Source organism: Manihot esculenta, chromosome 1 (genome assembly GCF_001659605.2).
Source record: "Manihot esculenta cultivar AM560-2 chromosome 1, M.esculenta_v8, whole genome shotgun sequence".
NCBI lineage: Eukaryota > Viridiplantae > Streptophyta > Magnoliopsida > Malpighiales > Euphorbiaceae > Manihot > Manihot esculenta.
Genome location: NC_035161.2, coordinates 36,016,901 through 36,034,755, shown reverse-complemented (window position 1 = coordinate 36,034,755; position 17,855 = coordinate 36,016,901).

The following is a 17,855-nucleotide window of genomic DNA, read 5'->3' as shown; positions in this document are numbered from 1 at the left end:
AGTAATTAGTAAACCTTTATTGAATATTGTTTTCTGAAACAACCGAATCAATAAAATTTAAAAAAAGTCAACTACAGAAATAGACTAATGACTCTTCCATATTAACGAAATGTCTCATCCTAATTCTTATTGACTGAGAATCAACCATCAAAATGTAAAAAATTATGAAAAAATTTCATACGATAACTAATAATTTTTGTTTCCATAAAAAATAAAATGTCCAGCTTGTAATTAGAAACTAAATCCTTCAATGCAATGCAATATCTGTCCGAGAATTGCCGCCATAAATCTATCTGCATATTCTAAAAATTGATTAGATTGTATGGGAAAAATATCTCAACCATACATAAATTATAAATGACGATCGAAAAATTTTTAAAACTCTTAATAGGGATAATAACATTTTTTTTTATCGATAGTCAATTGACGCTAAGGGTGAGCATTATTCGGTTCAAACTGAAAAAATCGACCGAACCGAATTAATTTTAAAATTCAGTTCGATTTTTTATTCAATTCGGTTCGGTTCGATTTTTAATTTCAGAAATTTTAATTATTTCGATTCGGTTCGGTTTTGATAAAAAAAATTAAAAAAACTGAACTGAATCGATCAGTGATAATAATATGTTATTTTTAATAATATAGATAAATTAAATTATATTAAAATTAAAACATTTTAATTAAATTTTAAAAAATTAAAAATAAAGTGTAAAAAATAAAAATTTATTAAAAATCAAAACGAATCAAACCGAACCGAATCAGACTGATTCAATTTGATTCGATTTATGACTAAAATCAATTCAGTTCGATTTTCATAAATACTAAAATTTTAATTTTCGATTTATTCGATTCGATTCAATTTGGTTTTAAACTAAACTGACCGAATGCTTAGCCCTAATTGACGTAGACGTCTTTCATAGAAAGTAGATAGAAAAAGTTAAGTTTAAGAGAGAGAAAAATGCGAGAGTATCTAATTAAAAAGAGATCACATAGAGAATAGAACCTAATAATTTAGATGAAAGTAATAATTTAAATTTTTGAAATATAATTCATTGATAGTCGGTTTTATAATTTTAAAACGATTATTAAAACGTTTTTAATATTTAAGAATTTGTATTAATTATTTCTTTTATAGTAAAAATATTTTAAAATATTTATAATAACTAATTATTAAAAATTTATAAATATTTTAATATAATTTTTAAATTTAATAAATTTCAATATGAACTTAATAATGATTTTTTCTTGAAATTAATGAGATAACACTTAACACATAATGGGTGAGATTCGCTTTGGTCTTAGTCTCTGTTGATCAAAAGGTACATGGTTTTGGTCATTTCATATATGGGGCGGAATTATGTAATTGTATGACTGTAAAATCGATTAGTGGAGCTGAATCAAATAGAACACGTGAGGATTTAAAATATAAAATTATTTGATAAATTTTATGTTTTTTTATTCTTTTCTTATATATTAATTCAATCTAGTACGTAAAAATTTGCATTATTAATTTTTTTAATTATTTTTATTTGGTTCAAAATGAGTAATTGCATACATTAATTTAAAAAAATAATAATAAGATTAGAGTTTAATTAGTAGTTTCAAAATTTAATTAAAATTTAGAAGATGTCTTATAATTTTCTTTTACAACGAAAATTTTATTTATAATTATCTTATATAAAAAAATTAATGGTTTATAACATAATTATATTTTATTTTACGAAATAAATTTAATTATTTTTTTTAATTTACACTGGGGTTGCATAATCAAACCAATAGAAACAAAACTATATAAAGCAATTGCACAAAATATTTAAAAATATAAAAAGTAAAAACAAAGCTACACGCCCTCCTCATCTGCCGTGCTGATTTGCATCCCCATCTTCTCCTTTAGTCCCTTCACGTGTGCCCTGAGTAAAACTAAAATAATCAGGGTACCATTCAGTCGATTTTAATCAAAATCGAATCAAATCGAATAAATTAAAAATTAAAATTTTAATATTTATAAAAATTAAATTGAATTGATTTTAATTAGAAATTAAATTAAATCGGTCTAATTCGATTCGATTCAGTTCGATTTGATTGGTTTCGATTTTTAATAAATTTTTTATTTTTCATATTTTATTTTTCATATTTTAAAATTTAATTAAAATATTTTAATTTTAATATGATTTAATTTTTCTGTATTATTGAAAATAATATATTATTATCATTAATCGATTCGGTTTAATTTTTTCAATTTTTTTGTATCAAAATCGAACCGAATCAAAATAACTGAAATTTTTAAAATTAAAAATCGAACCGAACTGAATTAAATAAAAAATCAGACTAAATTTTTAAATTAATTCGATTCAATCGATTTTTTTTATTTAAACCGAATACTGCTCACCGCTAAAAATAAAATATTATTATACTCAAATTTAGTCACGTTAATATTATTATTTTTAAATTCAGTTATTCAGGCATTATAATTAAAAAAATTAATTAATTAATCCATATACGCTGAGAAATATAAAAAATACTTATTTTATTAACAATTCTGTATCCCCTGTAATTTTGTAAATTCAAATAATTAGTCTTTCTTGTTTAAATATAATATAATAAATTAGTCTTTAAATAAGAGAGTTTCTATAATAACTTTATTTTTTTACAAGGTGAATTTTACTTTATCAATAACTACTATTGTATCGGTTATTAAATTCTATTTTTTGGTCAATATTAAATTATAATTAAATGGTGGAATCTCTAACTCTTTTTTGAAAACAAAAAAATTATAAGAATTAAATTTAATTTTTTATTAAATTTTTATTTAGAATATAAGTTTTTTTATATTTTTAAATAAAATAAAATCATACATTTTTTACAATAATTCATTTAATTTTTTTATGAAATAAATAAAAATATAAATAAAGTGAGTTAAAATCAAATTAACCATAAAAGACGCTTTAAATATATAATAAAATAATGATAATGTAACTATATTTTCACAATAGAAACTAATTTATTAGTTTTAAATTTATAAAATTAAATAATTAACTTTAAAAAATATGAATTTAAATTATTAGAAAATTATTTTTTTATTTATCTATTAATGACTACTAATGCAATTATCAGTTAAAAAATTATAGTTTGTTTGATTTAACTGTTATATATAAATATTAATTAATATTTAATAATGGATAATAATCAATTAATGTTAAGTGTTTGATGAAATTTTATGTAAAGGCAGCTGTTGATAATAGGATTACTAATAAAGCTATATTTACATAATTTATTATATTAAATCATATATTTATTATTTAAATAAATATGTACCTTCCATTTAAAATAATAATTTAATTGAATTTATTTTTTTATAAAATTTTATTTAAAATAAAAAAAAATAAAAATTTTTAATTTAAAATATTTTCATTATATATGAATATGAAATCATGAATAATTTTATAAAAGTTGATTTGAATTATTTTTTTATAAAATTATTTATATTAAATGAATAGATAATATTTATTTATTAAATTATATTTTATTATTATTATTTTTGCATATAATATTATATAAATTAAAAAATAAATTACTCTTTCTATTTTGAAACGAGAGTGCGAAAATTTGATAATTTTTAAAAATTTTGTAACTGCCCTGATTCAAGTATCTAATACTTTTAACAAATGGATATGAAGAAACATCCACCGGCTGCCCATTTCAGCCTAAAAGCCGCGAGCAACGCTTTAAAAAGTCCACCTCATGCTTGCCGTTCGATTAATCGCAAAACCCACAAAAGCATCGCCACGAGGGTTCATTCCATTGGCTGCTTCGTAGAAAAATAAATTAGGGAGATTTTATATTTTTAAATATTTATAAATGTTACTGTACACAAATATATATATGATGATCTGAAATCCAATAGAACAGGGTTTTACAAGGGTTTTGGTATTGAAAAATAATCTTAAAAAAAAACTTATGCTACTTGGGGAGGGAGCTCCCCTTTTATCCATTTCGCTTTGCTTACTGGTGACGTGTAAAAGCCTCTCCGTGATTGGGACACGCGTCTCTGACATACAGATTCGGGTGTACGAGGGTATCAGCCGCCTGCTCCATGCGTAACGGCCTCTGATTCTCCTCGTGCGTACGTTCGAGCGGATCTGCCAGGCTGTCTGAGTAGGGCTCTGGACACTGGGCTGGGCCGAGAGTTGGGCCGGACGCTGGGCCCAAGAGAAGAGGACCTGCTTCACGTGGGCTGGACCGACCTGAGTGAAGAAGCTTGATCGAGCCCGGCCTTGAAGGATGAATGCGTTGGGCCTTTGGCTGTGGTCAAGGCCCAGGACCGGGGTAAAGAAATCCAGTGGTCATCAATTGCCCATTCACCTTCTCGGTAGTTATTGCTTTCAACTGCCGAGGGGGGGAATATCAAGAACCATTATGACCGCGTCTGTTCGTGTTCAGATGCCTTCATAACATCCTTTCATCTTTCTGTCGTTGCGCAGTTTTTGAATCTTATCTGCTTTTTTCCCCTTTCTGGCTTTTCTCTATTCTCCGTGTCCTCTGTTACCTTTGCTTTCTTGTCGTCATTATCTGGACATGTCCTTTCTTTCCTTTCCCATGAACATCTGTCATTGCTAGCTTAGAGTCTAATATAACTCTATCTTGTGCTAGGGCCTCAGACTTCCGGGTATATATCAACGCCAGCTTTTCTTCATTCTTGAACCCTCTGTTGGAGTAAGGGATTCTTCCGTTTCCAGTTTTCTGTCTGCTTCCTTCTTCCGACGAGATTGTCCTGTTTTATCTGCGAAGGATCCATTTGACGCCTTCTTCAAATGGCTGGAGGTGAGCTTGAGTTTGTATTGCTTTGTTACTCCATAGATTTGCTTTAATCTTGCCTTTATCATCTTGATAGAAAATTGTTCTGACTTGTCTCTGTTTTGAAACTTTTTGCAGTACCTGAGATAAAAATGGGTCAGCTCAAAATTTTTGAAAATTTGAGGTTACCTCTAAGGAGTCTGAGCGTTGTTTTGGAGGTCCTTCTGGTAGGGAGGTCGACGGTTGAGACCATTCGGCAAGTCGCTGGAACTATTTCACCCAGGTCGTCTGGCCGGCCTCCTCCTTTGCTTGTTGTCCGGATTCCGAAGAGGTTCTGGGGTGTTGAGGGGTTTGCTCTAATTTTACCTTTCTTCGGGAGAGACAAGGAAATTTCTCCGATGCCCCTGTTATCTGCTTTTGATATAAATGGAAGTGGCGAAAATGCTCAACTTATTGTTCCCTTTGGTGTGAAGTACCAGTATTATGCGAGGCTGAGATCTGCTGCACTCAGTCAAGCTTCTGGTGATACCTTCGAATGTATGCTCAGCAATCTCCTTGGAGCCGTAACTAGAAAGCCCCTGTTTTCATGGTACATACGGACAAGCTCGGATATTATATCCTGTCCATATGTATCGTGAATCACATCTGAGCAATCAGGGTGTCGACCTATTATAGGGGAACAGTGAGAAATACTTATGGGAATCAACTTGTTCAATTCCCCTATAATAGCGAGACAGATCTTGGCCTTTTCTGCCAAACTCACATTCTAAGCTGCGAGAGTTCCTCCGAGCTGAAGATTAGAGTAGTGAGGTAGGTGATGACGATGTAATCATAGATGGTGAAGTATCCGGACATGTAAATCCTTTAAGGATAGTCTTCCATTCTGTAGGCCCGGACATGTAAATCCTTTAAGGATAGTCTTCCATTCTGTAGGCCCGGACATGTAAATCCTTTTAAGGATAGTCTTCCATTCTGTAATGTACTTTTCTTTTAATGAAATTCTTGTTTTTCGTTCATACTTGAGCTTGTTCTTTTCTTTGTCGTGGATGGAGTACTAATACTGCTTTCTTCATAGCCTTAGCCAACTAAATTTTGTTTTTTCCGAGCTGAACTGACCGTATTCGTGAGCTCTATTTCGGTTTACTTTTTCCGAGCTAGAATGCCGACCTGTGAGCTCTACTTTTATTTCATAAGTTGAACTCTGAGCCCTTAGCTCTGTATGTTTCCGAGGTGCCCTTGTTGCCTCCGATCTCGCAGCATTTGTTCAATAACAATCGAATCAAATCTTATAACTTTTTAAGTGATAAGCAGGTCTGACCTTTATCATGCTCCCACCTGTTTGTACTTTTGAGTCTTTTCATAACTTGCCCCTCTATTTCCTTGGTATTTACCGTAGAAGTGGTGAAGTGGTGAAGTGGTGAATCTTGCAGGTTGAGTTACTGTGACTGACGAGTTGGGCTTGTATTATGTAGATGGCAAATGGGCTTATGTAGATGGGCTGTCATTGTGGACTTGGCCCTTGACGGATGTGGAGAAGCCCAGCTATCATCCTTTTGCCCCTTTACCTTCTCGCTGGTTATTATATAACCGTTGAGAGGGTAAACTTCGAGAGTAATTAATGATCGCGCCGCTCCAAGACAAAACTGTTCAGATCAACGTTTCATCTCATTATTGCCTTTCATTTCGAATTCCTTCTGTCTTCTGAAGAAACTAGCTCTTTTCTGCTCTCTGTCTCCCTGCAACTCCTGCTTTTTTCACCTTATTGCATTTTCAGGTACGCTTCCTTGTTCTTCCATGGCCCTTTCAGAGCTTCCTGATGTTGTTGACATTGAGTCGCATATTACTCCTTCCAACATAACTAAGTACATTTCCCGGAGGCTCTTAGATACTCCTCTGTATCTGATTCGAGCGCCTCTTCCAAATGAAAGGATAGTCCTTCCTTACCCTCCCCCTTCGGGTTTGGTGGATCCCCAAGAGGGTCGTCGTATAGTGTTTTTCTTGAAGCAGAGAGAATTCGGTCTACCGTTTCCTTTTACCCCTTTCTTTATTGAGGTCTTTGAATATTTCGGGGTCACTCCTCGGATGTTATCCCCAAACTCCATTTTGTTCATGTCCTGTTTTGAGTCTATCTGCCTGAGTTGGGGTTTTACACCCACGGCCTGTCTGTTCGTTACTTTTTTCCGCCTGGTTAAGGCGGTTCAAAACTTCTATTACTTTTCCCCCCGTAGGGGGTTATCTTTTCTCACAGGCTACAAGGATTCTATAAAGGGATGGGTAGAGAATTTCCTTGTGGCGGAGCTGAAATTAGAGTCCGCCAGAACGTGGGAGGTGGATCTAAGTTGGGGGGAGGTCTTTGCGGGGTGCAATGAGTTGCCCCAATTGAGTCTTATTGAGCAGGTGGGGCTGCTTCGACTGACTTCTGTTGAGAAGAAGTATGATGTCGAGAAGTGTATGTTCGTATCCAATCTTAGGGATATCCGGGACACGGGTATAGTGCCTTGTCCAATTATTCTGTTTCTTCTTTGCCCGTAATATCAGAAGATATGCTGACTCTTTGTACTTTCGTGTTTTTTGTAGCTTCTGAGGTAAAGATGGATGACATCAAGTTTCCCAAGAACTTTGTCCTATCTCGGGACAATATGCATGCGATTTTTGACGCTTTTGGGGATGGGCGTTCAGTGACTGAGATTGCTGCGGAGATGGTTCAAGCGGCTTCCTCCAAGAAGGTTAGCCGACCTCCCGCCAAAGCTTCTTCTAGAGCTTCGAAGCCGAGCTCCCGCAGCACCAAGCCATCTAGCCGTGGTGGGTCGAGCTCAACTCTTAGGCCTGCTGAAGGGTCTAGGTCTGCCCCAGCCTCCTCGGAGGTCGTGAGGGAAGCCTCCCTAGCTATTGTGGAGCAGACCCAAGGTGCTGAACAAGTGGAGCAGGGTATTGCCCGTTCTCCTGGAGGGGTGTCAGGGGAAAAATCTAAGTCCCCTGTTACTAAAGACAAGGAGGCCTCTGGGACAGGGCTGGAGATCGTCCTTATAGAGGACCCAATTCCAGAGGTTTCTACCCAGGATGTCTCTGCCCCTGTGAGGACTGAACCTGAAGGTTCTGAGGGCATTCCATCAAAGACCGGGGACAAGCGCCCAGCCTCTCCTAAAACATCTGCCCCATCTCCTGCTCGGAAGAAGTCCAGGGCTGCCGCAGGAGCTTCTCCAGCCCTTCCTTCCATTGGGAAGGGGAAAAGTGTTGTTGCCGAGCCTCCGTTGTCTTCTTCTGACAACGCTCTGAACACGTCGGACATTACCTCCGAGTCTCCGACCAGTGCTGTCGCCGAATTTCTCAAGGAGCGAATATTCGGCGGAATCACAGAGGCTTCAGATCCTCGTCTTCTTGCCCTGACTGGTCTCTTAGCCAGTTCTACCAAGGAGCAAGTGTCCTTCCGATCTCGCTCTCGTGAGGAGCTCGGATCTTCAATTAGGGAAATGCTTCTGATGGTAAGTTTTTTTTTTTTTTTCACCTCTCTTTAGGTTTGCTTCGTTTCTTTTTCTTGACAGTTGTTCTGCCTTTTTAGGTGACGAGCCTCTTTATGGAGGTGGATGCTCGTGATCGCTCCCTCCAGGAGTCCATAGACCGCCGGATTGAAGAGCGTGTCTGGAGGAAAATCTGTCTGCAACCAGTGATGCGAGGGGTAATCTGGTAGCTGCTCGGGAGCAAATCCAGTCCCTCCAGGTGAAGTTGCACTCTGCGCTAGAGGCCCTTAAAAAGGCTGATAAGAAGGCGGCTGAGACAGCAAAGCATACCGAGTCTTTAGAAGCAAAGCTGTCTCAGACTCGTAAGGTTCTCAAAGTGTCTGATGAGAGGGCAGCTGCGATGGAGGTTCGTTGTGAAGAAGTTTTGAAGCAACTGTCCTCTATGACACAGGCTCTTCAAGAGAGAAATGAGGCTGTGAGCCAGAAAGCTGAGATCCAGCGTCAATGTGATGCTTTAAAGGCCGATTTTGAAGGACTTGAGGCTCATCTCAATGAAGTGAAAGCTCATAAGGAAAAGGCCCTAGCTCGGATTGAGGTCCTTGAGCAGGAGTTTAGTACGAGCTCTGATCGTATCAGAGACCTGGCTTCATCGGCTGAAGAGTTCAACCTTCGCCACCAGCAGCTCAACCATGAAGTCAGGACCTTGGAGCGTAAGTGTTCAACCCTGCTTAAGGTAGTAAAGCATTTTGAAGACAAATCTCAGCTGGTGCGTGAGCAATGCGTAGCGGAATATCAGGAGTCTGATGAGCTGAAAAGGAAGATCGAGCAGGCCTGTGAGGCTCACCTCCAGGACTACAAGGACTCTTCTGAGCTTAAGGGATTTGTGGCTGAGGCCTACGAAGCACATCTTAATGAGTATAAAGCTTCTGGTGAAATGGGAGCGGCTATTCTTAAGAAAGCCTTCCGTATGTATGTGACCGGCTATAATCGCGGTTTAAGAGAAGCCAGACACGCTCCTGATACTCCTTTGGCCGAGCTTCGCAAGTACGAAGCGGACTCAGATGGCGAGCCAGTGTTGTATGGGGAGGATGATTTCCCTATGCCCCGAGGAGATTGCCGGAGGAACATATGCCGGCCAGCTGAGTCTTCTTCGGAAGAGTCTGAGCTAGAGGGGGAGGACGTGGAAGTCCTTGAGTCAGGGAAGGATGACCCTAACTCTGAGAAGGAGGATCTCCACCTTGAGTCAGAGATAGCTCCTGTTGTAAACGTTGAGGGCTCTGATCCAAGGGATTCCGAGCTTCCTTCAGATGTGACTGCAAGTAGAAATAATGTAGACGAGGGTGTTCTTACTGATGTAAGTCCTTTAAGGACTATTTATCCCCCCACTTCGTCAGAAGGATAATTTGTAATAGTTATTTGTAATGAAATATCAGTTTTCTTTTTCCTCAAAGTACTCTAATATCTTTTTTCTCATATTTGTACACTATGTATTCTTATTCATAAGCTCTGGATTGCTCTTGAGTTGCATGCTCAGCTCTTAGCTAATAGTATGAGAGATCAAATCTCATACCTTTTGATGGCGACTAGCATGTCTGTTTTTTGCTTTTAGCCTTTCCTTCTTGGTTGTGAATTTGGATGTCTGTTCCCGATAAACTGATTTTGGAGTATGGTCCTTTTCTCCTTCATTTATCCTCTTACAGGTTTCTTCGTTTATGAGCTTTTTGAAAGAGGGAGCCCGGCCTTTTGTTTTGGCCTTCATACCTTGGGCTTTTGAGGATGCAAGTCTATCCGAGCTGGGAGCTCGACCTTGAGCTTAAAATAGGTCTATCCGAGCTGAGAGCTCGGCATTTTGCCCGATAGCCAATCTTTTAGCGTTAGCGTCTGTTTCGAGGTTGGCGCTTCTTGGCTATTGTGCCCCGAACCTCTTCAGGAGGTCGGAACCTAATTTTGCCTTGGTAGCTCTGGGCTCCTTTCTTTTTTGAGGTCGGAACTGTGTTTTTATGAGTTTGTCCCTGCATGGAAAATTTTCATTTCGGGAGGCTTTTAAGCCCTTCACCGACCATTTTTGTTTTCAGGAGATCTTACGAGATCCTGGCTGTTTTTGTTCCTGGGTGACCTCGGGGCCCCGCCGGCTGTTTTTTTGTTTTGTTTTCCCGGGAGTTCTGGGGGATCCCGGTCTTCTTTGTTTACCCGGGAGTTCTAGGGGATCCCGGTCTTCATGCTCCGGGAGGCATCTTTATGATCCTCACCGGCCGTTCCGGGGTGACCTCGGGGCCCCACCGGCTGTTTTTTTGTTTTGTTTTCCCGGGAGTTCTGGGGGATCCCGGTCTTCTTTGTTTACCCGGGAGTTCTAGGGGATCCCGGTCTTCATACTCCGGGAGGCATCTTTATGATCCTCACCGGCCGTTCCGGGGTGACCTCGGGGCCCCGCCGGCTGTTTTTTTGTTTTGTTTTCCCGGGAGTTCTGGGGGATCCCAGTCTTCTTTGTTTACCCGAGAGTTCTAGGGGATCCCGGTCTTCATGCTCCGGGAGGCATCTTTATGATCCTCACCGGCCGTTCCGGGGTGACCTCGGGGCCCGCCGGCTGTTTTTTTGTTTTAGGAGATCTTACGGGATCCTGTTTGCTTTTGTTCCGGGGTGATCTCGAGGCCCCGCCGGATGTTTTTTGTACCTCTTTGAGGTTTTGCACAAGATTCAGGCTCATTTACTGTCGCTTCGTCATCTCAGCTGGTTTTGGACCTAACTGAGGTCTTGTTTTTTCAAGGGATCTTTCTGAGCCCTGTTCTTTCTTTTTCATGGAAGAATATTATTCATAAAGACAATCATATTGTGTAGACAATTTTATTTACTCATATTCGTCAAAATACAATGTTTTTCTTTACAAATACTTCAAGGGAAATACCTCTTTAGGTGCTAGATGTTCCAAGCGTGGGGCTCGGGGTTTCCTTGCATATCTTCGATTCGGTATACCCCTGGCTTGACCACTTTTGTCACCTTGAAAGGACCTTCCCAGGTCGGTGCTAACTTGCCCGCGGCCGCTCTTTTTCCTGTAGCTTCAAGGTTTCTTAAGGTCAGATCTCCCACTTTTAAGCTTCTTTCTCTGACCTTTTGGTTGTAATATCTCGCCGCTCGTTGTTGATAAGCGGTAGTTCGGACTTGGGCTTCTTCCCTGACTTCCTCAAGAGCATCCAGGTTGCTTCTTAACTTATCCTCATTAGTATTCTCACTAACGAATTGGACTCGATGAGTGGGGATCTGCAATTCAACTGGGACTACGGCTTCTGTGCCATAGGCAAGTGCAAACGGTGTTTCTTTAGTCGGCGCTCTGGGAGTGGTTCGGAGTGCCCATAGTATGCTATTGAGTTCTTCTGCCCAATTCTCCTTTGCGCCATCCAGCCGTTTCTTTAATCCTTGAAGGATAGCTCTGTTAGTGACTTCTGTTTGGCCATTAGTCTGAGGATGAGCCACGGAGGAGAACTTATGCCATATGCCCATGTTCGTCGTGAAGGATCTGAAAATGCTACAGTCAAATTGTCTGCCGTTGTCTGAGATAAATACTCTAGGTGTGCCAAATCTGCAGATGATATGTCCCCATACGAAATCTATCATCTTGCGAGCTGTGATTGTGGCTATTGCTTCTGCTTCTGGCCATTTCGAGAAGTATTCCATAGCTACTACCACGAATTTCCTTTGCCCCGTAGTCTTGGGGAAAGGTCCCAGGATGTCGATTCTCCATTGTGAGAAAGGCCATGGACTGGATATGCTCGCTTGAGGAGTGGCAGGGGTTCTGATGGCGTTAGCAAATCTCTGACATACGTCGCATCTTCGGACAAACTCTTCTGCTTCTTTTTTAACAGTGGGCCAGTAGTACCCTTGCCTGAATATTTTGTTGGCTAATGTCCCTGCTCCCTCGTGAGCCCCACATAGGCCTCTATGTATTTCCTCCATTACCTTTGCAGCTTCTTCCGGACTCACACACCGGAGCCATGGGCTGGACTTCCTTTTTCTGTATAAGGTTCCCCTTACTGCTTGGTAGTTGGCAGCACGAGCTGCTATCTTTCTGGCTTCATCTTTATCTTCGGGGAGCTCACCTTCCTCCAAGTATCTCAGGTATGGGGTCATCCAAGTTGGGCTCTGTTCTATCTGCAGTACCGTGTTTGTCTTTTTAAAAGCAGGTGTACGGACATGCTGTATATATACTTCATCGGGAAGCTGTTCTAACTCTTCTTTGGTCAATCGACTAAGCAGGTCTGCTTCCTCATTTTCATCCCGAGGTATTATTTGAAATCTGATGATAACTCCCTTACCCGTGAGCTCGGCTTCTATAGTTTTTACTTTATCAAGATAGTTTTGCATGATGGGGTCCCTAGCCTGATATACTCCCGTCACCTGGTTGATCACCAACTGAGAGTCGCTATTCACCTCGAGGTCGGTTACCCCTACCTCCGAAGCTACCAACATTCCATTTACCAAGGCTTCATATTCGGCCATATTGTTAGAAGCCGTAAATTCTAGACGCAAGGCATAACATACTTTAAAACCTTCTGGCCCTTTAAGCATTATCCCAGCGCCACTACCCTCAGCACCTGATGCTCCGTCTACATACAGCTTCCAGCTAAATTCTTGGGGGGGCTCTCTCTCTTCCCCCTTTCTTGATATCTCTGAGGATGATCCTCCTTTTTCCTCATTGAATGCGCACTCCGCTATGAAGTCAGCCAGAGCTTGGGATTTTATGGCTGTTCGAGGTCGGTACTCTAGACAGTAAGGGCTAATTTCTACAGACCATGCCAACATCCGCCCTGAAGTTTCCGGCCTATGTAGAATCTTCTTTAAGGGTTGGTCTGTCATCACGACTCCTTGGTGGCCTTCTAGATAAACTCTGAATTTCCGGACTGCTAGTAATAAGGCGTAAGCCAATTTTTCAATGTTCGAATATCTGACCTCAGTGTCTCTGAGTACCTTGCTAACGTAGAAAACAGGTTTCTGCTCTTCTTCTTCCACCCTTACTAGCACTGCGCTGACTGCTTGTTCTGAGGCCGCCAGATATATCAGAAGTTCTTCTCCTTTTATGGGACTGCTGAGCACGTGAGGCGAGCTAAGATACTTCTTAAGCTCTATGAAGGCCTTTTGGCAATCTTCTGTCCATTCGAAATTCGGTACTTTTCTCAACTTTTTGAAGAATGGCAAGCACTTTTCTGCCGACCTCGACATGAATCGGTTAAGCGCTACTACTCTCCCGGTTAGTCTCTGAACATCTCTTACACAGGTCGGTTCCGGCATATTTAGTATGGCTTCCACTTTCTCCGGGTTAGGCTCAATGCCTTTACCACTCACCATGTACCCCAAAAATTTTCCTCCCCTAATGAAGAAGGCTCATTTTGCTGGATTCAACTTCATTCTGTATTGATCTAACACCCCGAATATCTCCCTCAAATCTGCTATGTGTTGTTGGAAAGTGGAACTTTTGACCACCATATCGTCCACATACACTTCCAGGTTTCTACCGATATGGTGTTTGAAGATTTTATTCATCAACCTCTGATATGTTGCCCCGGCATTTCTCAATCCAAAGGGCATAGCCCTATAACAATGAGTTCCATCTTCAGTTATAAATGAGGTCTTTTCCTCATCCGACCTTTCCATTGGGATTTGATGATAACCCGACATAGCATCCAAAGAAGACATATAATCAAAACCGGCCGTTGAGTCGACCATTTTATTAATATCAGGTAGGGGGTAACAATCTTTAGGGCAGGCCTTATTTAGGTCGGTAAAATCTATACACATCCTGTATTTGCCATTGGCTTTTTTGACTAACACAGGATTTGCCAACCACTGTGGGTATATGACTTCCCTAATAAAACCTGCCTCTTCTAGCTTCTGCATTTCTTCCCGGGTGGCCTGCTGCTTCTCTCTTCCCACTACTCTCTTCTTTTGCTTTACTGGTCTGGCCTCGGGGAGGACATTCAATCGGTGTGTCATCACTTTGGGGTCAATTCCCGGCATGTCTGAAGGCTTCCATGCGAAGGTCGGCGCGTGACTTCGAATCAGGGCCATGACTTCACCTTTTTGTTCTTTGGTGAGGCTGGCATTAAGACTGAAGACCTTGTTTGCATCTGCTCCTGATAAGGGGAAAGTTTCCAACTCTCCAACTGGCTCTGTCCGGGCTTCTTTTGTTTCATCTCTGACCTCCAGAACTTCCGAGTCGAGTGCTTCTCCAGTTGAGCTCGGCTCTGTTACTGTGGCCAAGTATACCGCCCTTGCTTCTTCCTGGCTGCCCCGGACCATTCCCACTCCTTCTTCCGTTGGGAACTTGAGTGCCAAATACCTGATACTAGTGACAGCTTCAAAGTCGAACAACGCCGGTCTCCCCAAAATCGCATTGTAGCTCAGTGAGAGTTTGACCACCAAAAACACCTCATGATGGGTGCGAGCTCTGGGTGCTTCTCCCAAGGTAAGAGCCAGCTTCACCTTTCCTTCTACAAGTACCGGTGCTCCTCCGATCCCCTTGATTGGTGACTGGTCCCGAACCAGCTGTTCCTCTGGGATTCCCATCTGCTGAAACACTCGGTATGGCAGCAAGTTGACTTTACTCCCATCATCCACTAAGACCTTCTTTACTCGATAATTATGAATGACGGCTTCAACGACAAGCGCGTCATCATGGGGCATCTGAATACCCTGAGCATCTTCTGAGGAGAAAGTGATGATCATGGGAGAGTGGTCAACGATTTGCATGACTTCACTATTGCTGGTCTCTCCTTCCTGGTTTCTCTTCTTTCCTCGACGGCTCATCCGTCCTCCCGTTCCTCCAACAATCATGTGGATGGTCCCACTGGACCCGTCATTCACTGGTCCAGCTCCTATTCTCCTAGGCGTCTGAGTTGTCGGACCAGGCTGAGGCCTCTGTCCCTCTGGTTTCTTCACAAAATTTTTGAGGTGCCCCCTTTTTATCAGCCTCTCAATCTCCGCGATTAACTGAAAACAGTTATTCGTATCGTGCCCATGGCTCCGGTGGTACTGACAATACTTGTCAGGATTTCTTTGATCTGCTTCCGACTTCATGGGTTTGGGCCACTGGAGGAACTCCTTATCCTGGACTGCCATGAGCACTTCGGCTCTGGAAGCGTTGAGGGGGGTTGGTTTCTCGGGAACCCAAGGAGGGAGCACTCTTGGTTCAAGAGCCCGAGGAGGTGGAGGAGGCCTTTGATCCCTTCTCTCCCAGGTCTGTTTGTACGGCTCAGGCCTCTTTCCATGTTTCTTCTCGTGTCTCTCCGGCCTCCTCTCCTCCGGGGCTTTCTCTTTTCCTGCCATCCCTTTGGCAAATCTACTCGTCACTAAGGTGTCATCCTGCCTTATATACTTCTCCGCCCTCTTCATCAACTCAGCCAGTGAGGTCGGAGGTTTCCTGCTCAAAGAACCAAAGAACTCGGCAGAGGTTGTTCCCTTTTGCATGGCCTCCACCGCCCTTCCTTCATCTAGCTCGGGAATCTGCAGGGCCTCCGTATTAAAACGGGCGACATACTCTCTGAGTGATTCACCTTCTTTCTGTTTCACTGTTTCTAGATAGCTCGTCTTCCTATCTGCTGGCACCCTGGCTATGAACCGGCTGATGAAGCGGGTGGCAAGATCTCCAAAACTTTTGATGCTTCCAGCCTCCAAGCTGTTGAACCACGCCCTTGCTGGTCCCGAGAGCGTTGTTGGGAACACCTTACACATTAAGGCATCTGACAGGGTTTGCAACTCCATGAAGGTCTTATAGTTCATGACATGCTCTCTCGGGTTACCAGCTCCATTATAGGCCGCCATCAGCGGCATCATAAACTTCTTGGGAACGGTCTCCTGCTGTAACAGCCCGGACGTGATTCCCGGCACTGTTACCGCTCACAGCCCGTGACCTTCCTCTGGGCCCAGCCACTGTGAGCAGCTCTTAACACCCCTTCACCCTCACGGGTTCCAGGCAGGATTTGTCCCTCGGGGGAGCCATTACGGCCCGCCCTAGCCCGAGTGGATTTGGCCCAATTCCTTCCTCTGGGAATTAGGTCGCCTCCCCCACTGCTCGAACCCTTGACCTCCCACTTTAAGGGAATAGTCTGGTGAGAGTGAGTACCAATTGTTCTCACTCTCACCAGACTATTCCCTTAAAGTGGGAGGTCAAGGGTTCGAGCAGTGGGGGAGGCGACCTAATTCCCAGAGGAAGGAATTGGGCCAAATCCACTCGGGCTAGGGCGGGCCGTAATGGCTCCCCCGAGGGACAAATCCTGCCTGGAACCCGTGAGGGTGAAGGGGTGTTAAGAGCTGCTCACAGTGGCTGGGCCCAGAGGAAGGTCACGGGCTGTGAGCGGTAACAGTGCCGGGGATCACGTCCGGGCTGTTACACCTGCTGCACTATCTTTGAGAAAGGAGAAGAGGTGGGCAAGGAGGTTTGGCTCTGATCTTTCTTACCTAGCTCGGCTAAGAGCTGCTCTTTCAACCTTTTCAGCTTTTGGTTCATTTTCTCGTCTTCCGGGCTGGATCCTTTGCCCAAGCTGTATTCCTCCTCCTCTGTTTCAGTTCCCGTTTCCCTGGTTGTTCCGGCAGAATAGTTGTCCGCCTCCTCATTTTCTATCAACTCTCTTGCCCTTCTCCCATGGATTCGGGCCTCCGGTTCTTCCTCTTCCCCGGCATCGTGGCTGTTAGTTTGGAGGCGGTCAGAGGTAGGTCGGGGCTCATTGGTTCTAGGTTCCTCCACTACTGGGAGTGTATTTACTGGGGTGCTAAGGCCCCTCTGTTGCATTATCTGCCCCAACCAGTGAGCAGTAGTCTGTAGCTGGAGAGCCATGGTTTGAATGTCCTGGTTAGACAGAATCATGGTGGGAGTATTCCCTACCAAGCTTGGCGAGGGATTAAGAGGGATAGGCGTTTGGTTATTCAACGTTGTAGGGCTAGAAAAGGAGAACTGCTGCCCATCTTGGGCAGAGCTCAGGTCATTTGGAATGTTAAGGTTACTTTCTTGGTGGTTTGCCATCGTGGATCTCAGTGGGTTTTGAAAGTGAAAACTCCGGTGATGAAAAGATCTCCTTCGTTTCCCACAGACGGCGCCAATTGATGATCTGAGATCCAATAGAACAGGGTTTTACAAGGGTTTTAGTATTGAAAAATAATCTTAAAAAAAAACTTATGCTACCTGGGGAGGGAGCTCCCCTTTTATCCATTTCGCTTTGCTTACTGGTGACGTGTAAAGGCCTCTCCGTGATTGGGACACGCGTCTCTGACATACAGATTCGGGTGTACGAGGGTATCAGCCGCCTGCTCCATGCGTAACGGCCTCTGATTCTCCTCGTGCGTACGTTCGAGCGGATCTGCCAGGCTGTCTGAGTAGGGCTCTGGACACTGGGCTGGGCCGAGAGTTGGGCCGGACGCTGGGCCCAAGAGGAGAGGACCTGCTTCACGTGGGCTGGACCGACCTGAGTAAAGAAGCTTGATCGAGCCCGGCCTTGAAGGATGAATGAGTTGGGCCTTTGGCTGTGGTCAAGGTCCAGGACCGGGGTAAAGAAATCCAGTGGTCATCAATATATATATATATATATATATATATATATATATATATATATATATATATATAAT